Source organism: Rattus norvegicus, chromosome 19 (assembly GCF_036323735.1).
Source record: "Rattus norvegicus strain BN/NHsdMcwi chromosome 19, GRCr8, whole genome shotgun sequence".
NCBI classification, from domain to species: domain Eukaryota; kingdom Metazoa; phylum Chordata; class Mammalia; order Rodentia; family Muridae; genus Rattus; species Rattus norvegicus.
Genome location: NC_086037.1, coordinates 66,441,288 through 66,450,772, shown reverse-complemented (window position 1 = coordinate 66,450,772; position 9,485 = coordinate 66,441,288). Strand labels below are relative to the sequence as shown.

The window sequence follows — 9,485 nt, the reverse complement described above, 5'->3', positions numbered from 1 at the left end:
TGTGTCAGTCAGTGCATAAGTGTGTGTGTGTGTAGGTGCATAAGTCTGTGTCCCCTTGTGGAACTCAGAAGAGTGCATAAGTGTGTGTGTAGGCGCACAAGTTGTGTCCTCTCGTGGAGGTCAGAAGAGGGCACTGACCTTCCCTATTATTCTTCACTCTTCCTGAACCCAGGACTGACATTTTCAGATAGGCTAGAGGCTAGCTAGTCACAGAGATCCTCCTGTCTCCACCCTCACCAAAGCTGGGGTTTCAGATGTACATGGTACCTGGCTTGCTCAGTGGGTGCTGGGCTATGGACTCCACTCCTGAAGATTGCACAGGAGGAACTCTGAGCCGCTGGGCCCTCTCTCCAGCTCCTGTGGGTGGTTCTTTTGGACACTGTCTTGTGGGAAGGCCTGGAAGGGAGAAGGGCTCCTCCTCTCTCTCCTCTGCTCATTCCTCACAGATGAGAGGCAAAGTGTAGCTGAGTGGCAGGGCAGATGACAGGAGATCAGAGAAAAGCCCTAAAACCCAGCTGGGTTTTTTCAGCTGGAGGAGGGGTTGGCCAGGCTTGACTCCAGAGCCAGGATACCCAGAGTCCTTGCTGCTGCCTACGCCCTTCACCTACTGGGCCCAGGAGGCTGCTAGGTTCAGCCCCTGCCCTTCATTGTGAGTCAGACAGACCTCAGAACAGTGGGAACACCCATTAGCCTGTAGAGCTGTCAAGGGAAGGCCGGCAGACTTCTAGCCCCCTGCCTGGTGTGTAAAGCCCAGCCTCATACCAGAACATGGGAGGTGTTCAGCTCAGCATCTAGAGGCCATGGTGGGATCAAGGCTCAGGACCTGGTATGGTTGTCAGAATAGAAGGCTTCACAGAACTTAGGACCAGATGGGGCACTGGGAGGTCAATGGGGTGTGCCCTGTGGTAAAAGGAAGGGATCCTGATTTCTGTCCTTTCTGCATCTAACCCTTCTCCCAAGACATCCCCTGTAGAAATGCCTTAGAAGCCCTGTGGTAAATCAGCTGTGGTCACCTCACTCACCACATAGTAGGTCTTTAGGCAGACCCTTGAAATCTGGAGGATGACAAAGACTCTTGGCTGCTTCTCAGTCTGCTTTCTGTTGCTGTCACAAAATGCTCATGACTGGGTACTTATAGAAAGAAGGGGCTGGGATATAGATCAGTTGGTACAGTACTGCCTGGCATATACAAAGCCCTGGGTTATGTTTGCTCCAGGCTACGTGAGACCGCGTGTCAAAAATTCAAGAGGAAAATAGGTATACGCTCTATTAACTTATTAGATTTGTAACCTTGGGTAAGTTACTTTAGTTCTCTCAGTCATTTTCCAAATAGGGGCTGTGATATGTATCCCCAGTGTTGTAGAATGTTATCTCTAAGCATATGTCTGCTATCCCCATCAGAGCAGCTTTGACTACTTGCAAAAGGCTCTTAAGACTGGGTCTGTTGGCTATTGACATACTCACTTAGAAGGATAGGCTTCAGAGAGTCAGTAGACCCAACCTGGGTCACTCCCTCCAGCGCCCAGCCAGATGAATGTTCTCCTGCCCTAACTGCATGTGGCCTCATCTTGGAAGCTGCTTGAGCAGACAGATGGTGGAAGGTTTGTGGAGCTGTAGAAATGTGTTTTCCATACCATTGATGGAAGGGTAAACGGAGGCAAGAAGGCACTTTGCGAATATAAACTTGGAGCCTTTGATCCAGACATTCCAGTTTTGATAGAGCCTACTTACTGTGACTGGTGGAATTCCACCCTCTGGCCACTGCCATGTTGGAATCAACACAGCTGTGGTCACCTGTGGGTCACCTCATAATATCAAATCACTAACAGTAACACTCTGTTGTGCAAGTGAAGGTTCTGTCCCTTCAAGGTGATAACTTAACTCCAGCCAGAGGAGAGAGCTCTTTGGTAGTCTGATCATAAGTTCTCCATCTTCCTGTGACCCCAGCTCAGCTCATTGGTTTGCCAGGTTAGATTTGGGTGGAATGATGTGAAATGAATAGATATATATCCACATCTTCCCAGAGCGAAAAAGCTTCAAAGATGTTGTAATCCTATAATTCCAGCACTTGGAAGGCTGAGGCAGGAGGATTGCTGTAAATTGAAGGCCAGACTGAGCATCATAGCTAATTTTGAAAGGTTAAAAACAAACAAGAGAAAAGGTGTATTGGGGCAGTTAGAAAGATGTTGCAAACAGAAACATTGTATTGGTGCAGTTGCAGTGGTGTCACAAGCAGAAACATTGTTTCCATGCAGTTACAAAGGTGTCACAGACAGAAACATTGTATCTGTGCAGTTACAAAGGTGTCACAAACAGAAACATTGTATCTGTGCAGTTACAAAGGTGTCACAGACAGAAACATTGTATCCGTGCAGTTACAAAGGAGTCACAAACAGAAACATTGTATCCATGCAGTTACAAAGGTGTCACAAACAGAAACATTGTATCTGTGCAGTTACTATGTTGTCTCCTTTAGTATCATTTGTAGTTAGCCAAGGAGCCAAGCGCAAAAGGGAAGAAGCCACCATAAAGACCTATTGCTGGGAAATATCTTAAAGGAATACTGAATCCATCCTACAATGGGATATTATATAGTCTTGTAGTAGACAAGGCAGGCACTTGTACCCTGATGTGAATAACTGCCTTATCTAGACCCCAGGGATACTTTACTACTTCCACTTTTGAAATGGGTGTACCATTTCTGGATACCCCCACTGCACCCCTTCTCAGGAACTCTCAGGTCCATCTTTCCTGCCTAGACTGTTCCTGAAGCTATACCTAGGAGGGTAGGAGGACCTGATGGTGTTGGCAGCCACCCCTGCCTACCGTCTGGTGAGCAAGGTCCTCACAGACCCAGTATGTAAAGCTGTGGTAGCTCTCACCTGCTCAGTAGCTATCTCCTCACCAAGCTGTTTTTCCTATAAAGCTGTGGACTAAATACCTCTCCAGGTGACAGTCATAGGTGTGGCTCTAATGGTGGGGTAAAGACTGGAGGCCCAGACCAACTCTGATGGGCGGGCCAGCTGCAGGAGGCTCCTGCCCATGGTGCCCAGCCACGTCGGCCCTGCCCCAAGGTTTCTAACCAGCTGGCTTTGATCTTCTCTCTGGGTTTCTTACTGATGTCCCCAAGGGCTGTCCTGAATGCAGTAGAGCTCACTCTGTGACGCTCAGCCTCAAACAACTGGACTCCTCTCAAGTGAGGACGGGTCCAGGAAAACAAGGTTTCCGTCCAGAAAGAAACTAAGGCTGTGTTTGCTGTAGCGTCCGGGATCAAATGATGGTGTGGTCCCCCGCGGTGGAAAAATACTTCCATCCAGCCTTGCCTATTAATAACGGCGGCCAGCCCGTAAAAATTAATGTGTCAACTCCCTGGGAGCCCAACTATCTCAGACGTTTGATCCCCTTCCTTGTGCCTGCCCGCCCTCAAAAATGTTCTCACTCTGTATTTTCTCTTGATGGGTTTGCAGGAAGGTAATTAAATTATTAAAACTTTAATTGCCTTCCTGAATGTAATTATCGCCTGCCAAAGGACACTTTTTATTCAGGGGCTGAAGAAAAAACCCTCCATTGCTGTCCCGAGTCTTTCCAGAAATGGCCTTGCTGCTTAGTGCCCAAACTGGCCACACGCTTGCTTTTCTGTCTTTAATGTGGGCAAGTGTGGAACAGTACCTCTTGATTTGCTGGGAGGGTGAGGAAGGATGCCTTTCCCAGTCCTTGGAGGACTGAGACCCGCTGTACACCTTGGAGGGAGGCTGGTCCTCCAGGAGCTACCGTAGTGGAAGATGGTGACTCCATTTCTTTTCTGTTGCTGTGAAAAAACAGCTAACGAAAACAGCCTAAGAAAGGAAAGGCTCATTGTAGCTCACAGTTTGGAGATACGGTCCCTCATAGAGGTGAAGGCAGGGAGACAAGAGTGCCAGGTCACACTGCACTTGCAGTCAGGAGGCAGAGAGAGATAGATACTGGTTCTTAGCTTGTCTTCTCCCTTTTGTTCAGTTCTGAACCTCATTCATGGAATGAATGAGTGAATGAATGAATGAATGGATGATGGGTGCCACCCAAATTCTGGCGGGTTTCCTATCTTGCTTCTCTAATCTAGAAACCTCCTCACAAACACGCTCAAAACCTGGGCTTTTAGATCCTGTCAAACTGATGTCTATATAACCATGGCACCCAGGCTGGCCTCGAAGGTCACTGTGCAACAAAAGAGGGTGACCTTGAACTTCTGATCCTCCTGCCTGCACCTGCTGACTGGAGCATGTGGTGTTCAATACTCTCTTGCAGTCTTCTCAGTCCTTTGCTGGGGGATACAGGGGTAGCAAGGAGGAAAGCAGGGATGGAGGTCTTTCGACTGACAATCTCCTACCACACTCTGACTGTGTCAAGGACCCAAGTCAATGGAGCAGAGCAATGTCCCCATGACCAGGAGCAGCACCCTCTCCTTTGTCTTTACATAGTTGCTGGCTCAGCCATTCTGATGCCCATTAAGGAGTTACAGCCGGCATAGGGACCAAGTCCCAGTAAAGGCTGTTTCCCTAGGGTCTCTGAATAATGAGACATAGCCAGGCTCCTTACAGAGGCTGCATCCTCATGAGTCTTTGGGGGACCAGATGTGGCCGTAGAGGTGGTGATGGTTACTTAGCAGGGCACAGACCTCAGGAGCAGGGGACTCAGGATGAGTTGGAGATGCTGAGGTGAACATCAGTTTTGAAAGTCACTGTTTTTAAAAGGATTTGTTTTATTATGAGTGTGTGTGTGTGTGTGTGTGTGTGTGTACACGTTCGTCACGTGTGTGCATATGTACACGTGCATGTACATGCATATGAGTAGGTACACAGGACAGAAGAGGACATCAGATCTCCTGGAACAGTGGTTGTGAGCTGCCAAGTGGGTTCTGGGAAACCCATGTCCTCTACAAGAGCAGTAAGTGCTCTTAACCCCTGAGGTGTCTCTTCAGTCCCTGTACTGGCTGGTTTTGTGTGTTCACCTGACACAAGCTGGAGATATCACAGAGGAAGGAACCTCCCTTGAGGAAATGCCTCCATGAATCCCAGCTGTAAGGCATTTTCTCAATTAGTGATCAAGAGGGGAGGGCCCCCAGCCCATTGTGGGTGGGGCCATCCCTAGGCTGGCGGTCCTGGGTTCTATAAGAGAGCAAGCTGAGTAAGCCAGGGGGGAGCAAGCCAGTAAGTAACATCCCTCCATGGCCTCTGCATCAGCTCCTGCTTCCTGACCTGCTTGAGTTCCTGTCCTGACTCCCTTTGGTGATGAACAGCCATGTGGAAGTGTAAGCTGAATAAACCCTTTCCTCCCCAACTTGCTTCTTGGTCATGATGTTTGTGAAGGAATAGGAACCCTAACTAGGACAGTCCCCAACTTTACATTTTTAATTTACATGATACAATTTATAATATATATTTACAAAATGCATTACAATCTATATTTTTACGTATGCAGTGCACTCTGAATTATCATTTAATGTAATATTATATACCCTGCTTTAAATACACAACAGTAACTGCATGATACTCATACTCTTCAGATATAAATTCATAGCTACGTCTTTCCATCTGTGTAAATGGAGCCTGCCAAATGGAGCATTTGTCAGAGCAGCTTAGGGGCGGGGGAGGGCATGGGGGGGGATGTTGCTGTTTATAAACCTCTTGCTGGATAAACTTAAGGACCCGAGTTCAATTCCTCGCACCCTCTTAAGCTAGGTGTGGCAACTCGTGTCTTCACTCCTAACACTAGAGAGGTAGAGTGTTCTGGCTGCTTGTTGATCAGTCACTTCAGCTGAATCAAGCTCCAGGTTCAGAGAGAGAGACCCCGGCAGAAAATAAAATGAAGAGAGAGACAGAGATCAGCAGTTAAGGACACTGGCTGCTCTTGCAGAGGACCCGGGTTCAATTCTTAACACCCACTTGGTGACTCCCAACCACCCAGGCGATCTGATTTCCTCTCTGGCATCCTTGGATAGTAGGCATGTATATGGGACACATACATATATACAGACAAAACACTTATATACATACAATAAACAGTCAAATCATAAATACAAGGCAGAGAGTGAGGAAGACAGCTGATATCTCCTTCTGACCTCACACATACGTGCTCGGTTTACCCAGATCACACACACCGGGGGGAGGGGCGTAATAAGGAAGGTCACGGTTCCAGATAATCGGTATGGCTAAGGCAAGCCCTGAGGGTGGTAGAACAGGGTGGAATGGCAGCATGGTCCCAGTTTGTGACACAACGCAGGCCTCTACGTCACTCCTGGCACACATCCCTGGCAAACGGGGCGACTTGTCCTATCCCTCTCTGGGGGATCCTGTTCCCCGGTTTTCAGGATTGGCCTGGAGCTCCCACTGGGAGCCAAAGGCGGGCAACCTTTCATAATGGGAACTAGGCCTGCTCAGTGGGAGTGAGGAAGTGTGGTCTGCAGGCCCATTTGGTCTTGGGGTAAGATTTCAAAGGTCCCTGTTTTGAAATTATGAGACCACCGAAAAAGCAGGCTGGGGCCAAAAATGACTGTAAAAGGTAATAATTGTTAATAACTTGGCATCCTCCTGGCAGTGCGAGCAGCCGGGGTTTGGCAACATGAGGGGCAACATTGTAAGCAAATAGGAAGGGCAGAGGCTGCCCATAAAAGCCCTAACCACACCATAACTGAATATATAAATGTGAATTTCTTAATTCAATTTATAGCTTAAATAAAGATCTTTGCACCAGTGTCAAGGGAGGGGTGAGTGTAAGGCTCATAAAGCAGTAGAGGCCTTGCTGACTCGGGCCAGGCCTGTGGGAGGTGGGGAGCTTCCTAGGCATTTATTGGAGAACCTCAGGACATTTTAAGTAGAAGAGGCTGTGAGGTGTGTGTATGTGTGTGTGTGTGTGTGTGTGTGTGTGTGTGAGAGAGAGAGACAGAGACAGAGACAGAGACAGACAGAGACAGAGAGAGACACACAGAGAGAGACACACAGAGAGAGACACACAGAGAGAGACAGAGAGGCAGAGAGAGAGAGAGAGACAGAGAGAGACAGAGAGAGACAGAGAGACAGAGAGAGACAGAGAGAGAGAGAATCACTGACTGTCAGTTGCATGGGTTGGTCTTAGCCAGGTGGTCTCAAGGTGAGGGGACCATCCTGGGTGGCCCCACCAGGTGCTAAGAGAAGTTGGTTTTTCTTCTTCAGTTGGTTTTGGTCTTGATTTTCCCTAGCAGACTGGCTCGTGGAGGCAGAGTGCCAGAGGTCGTGAGAAGGTTTGTTGTGGGTGCTGGTGAGCTTGGTTTCCCTGCTGGTCTCCTGGGAGGTGCCCACATCCCTCTGCCATGTCAGCCCTAGGCAACAGAGGTAGGAACCACCAGATACAAATAATGTGTTTGAAAAGAAATGTTGTGAAAAACGCCCAGCCATTCTATCTTTAAGCTTATTCTGGGTCCATTCTATAATTTTGTGAGCTTATGTTAGATTAAGTTCTATTAGTTCTATAGAAAAAAGGGCTTTGGTTTGATGTTTGGTCGTGGGCAGACGAGGACTTCGAACCCATTTACCTCTGAGGGTCTTGTGCCCCCACCCTCACCACACAAAGATGAGACTTTCCAGTTGAGCTGTTCTGGGGAGGTGTGGGGACCCAGAATCCACTGTGCTAGGCTTGTTGTGCACGGGAGGATCACCTCAACAGTCATGCTAGGTCCCAACTTCAAGCCTGCATCATGTCCTATGTAGTATTCTGTTGGAAGCCATGCCTTAGGAGACATCGTCAGCATGGAAAGGCATTTGGAATAAAGTTCTGGATGCTAAGAGAGACAAGTTCTTCAGAAGGAATCATTAGCTTTTGCTATGGAGGCCCCAGACCCCCATCCACTCCACCACAACTCCCCTCTCTCCTCTCAACAGTGTCTCTAGCCTCTTGCTCACCCCTGGGGCACTTGGGAGAATCTGAAGCACCAGTTACTGGCAGATTACCACAGCTTTTGGATCTGTGACCTCTGACCTGAGCCTAAGCTTGCTTGAATCTCCCAAGTACTGTTCACGAGGGGGATCCCAAATGAGGAAAGGCTTCTTTATGGGGGCAATGGAGGCCCACGTGCCCTCTGGCTGCTGGGACTTGATGTTTGCTCATGAGGGGTAATGTACCCAGGATGGGGCTGGGTGCTTCTCCTGCTGTGTCTGGGACAGAGCTTGGGGTGGGGTCTGAGCCAAGAGTTGTCTGGAACCTTGTGTGTCTGCAGGTCCACCCAGAACATCTTGAGCTTCCTTCCAGACAACTGGGAGGGTGGATGAGCTGGCCAGTCGCTAGGCTTTGGGTTGGGGTGAAGCCACTCACAGCTTCTCTTGCCTCAGGTTCTCTTCTTTTAATGTGAGTGAGGGTGGGATGGTACAGGATGAGGACACAGTAAGCTCGCTTACCTGGGCTCCACGGGGGGGGCGCTGTCAGGGCAGCAGACGGTTCCTTCCCCAAGCAGAGGAAAGAAGCCCATTGGTTTTGTTTCCTTCCGTCAACCGTCAACCAGACAGGACTTAGAGCTGGGGACAGGAGGCTGAGCCCACTCCTGGATGGCCCTCGGATGACCACTCTGCCCTGGAGCCTGGGGACAGTAAGGTTTTGGGTGTGACTCCCCCAAGGGATACCACTTCATTTTATGTTCTGCCAGCCGGTGGGAATGGACAAATGTGTCTGTGGGTCTCAAGGCAGGCTGAGATAATCCTTCAGTCCATCTGTCCCACCCTGTATCCCATGATACGGCAGTGTGAACATTCCAGCCCAGAACACAGGCATGCACATGCAGGCACACACGCACATACACATACACACAGGCACATGTAGGCACACACACATGCACATGTAGACACACACACACATACACATATACACAGGCACATGTAGACACACACATACACATACACATACACATAGGCACATGTAGACACACACACATGCACATGTAGATACACATACACATATATACACATACACACATGCACATGTAGACACACACACACATATACACAGGCATGTGTAGACACACACATATACATATACACAGGCACATGCAGGCACACACACATGCACATGTAGACACACACATACACATATACACAGGCACATGTAGACACACACATACACACACACATACACATATACACAGGCACATGCAGGCACACACGCACATACACATACACACAGGCACATGTAGGCACACACACATGCACATGTAGACACACACATACACATATACACAGGCACATGTAGACACACACATACACATACACATACACATAGGCACATGTAGACACACACATGCACATGTAGATACACATACACATATATACACATACACACATGCACATGTAGGCACACACACACACACACACACACACACACACACACACACACACTAAAGGAAGCTGGGCCCCTTCAAACCTCATCATTATGTTTTATCTTACTCAGGAAAAGGCCCACCCATCAACAACTTTGCCAGCTAGTGC

At 48.6% G+C, this 9,485-nt stretch overlaps 1 long non-coding RNA gene across 1 annotated transcript in view; it reads left to right on the top strand.

The window, feature by feature from the left end:
* Positions 1–705: 705 nt before the first annotated feature.
* Positions 706–9,485, top strand: part of LOC108348955 (uncharacterized) — a 35,962-nt gene continuing 27,182 nt past the window's right edge. Inside the window, exon 1 of the long non-coding RNA XR_005496890.2 lies at positions 706–826. This is a non-coding gene — a long non-coding RNA (uncharacterized LOC108348955). The remainder of the gene's footprint in view (positions 827–9,485) is intronic.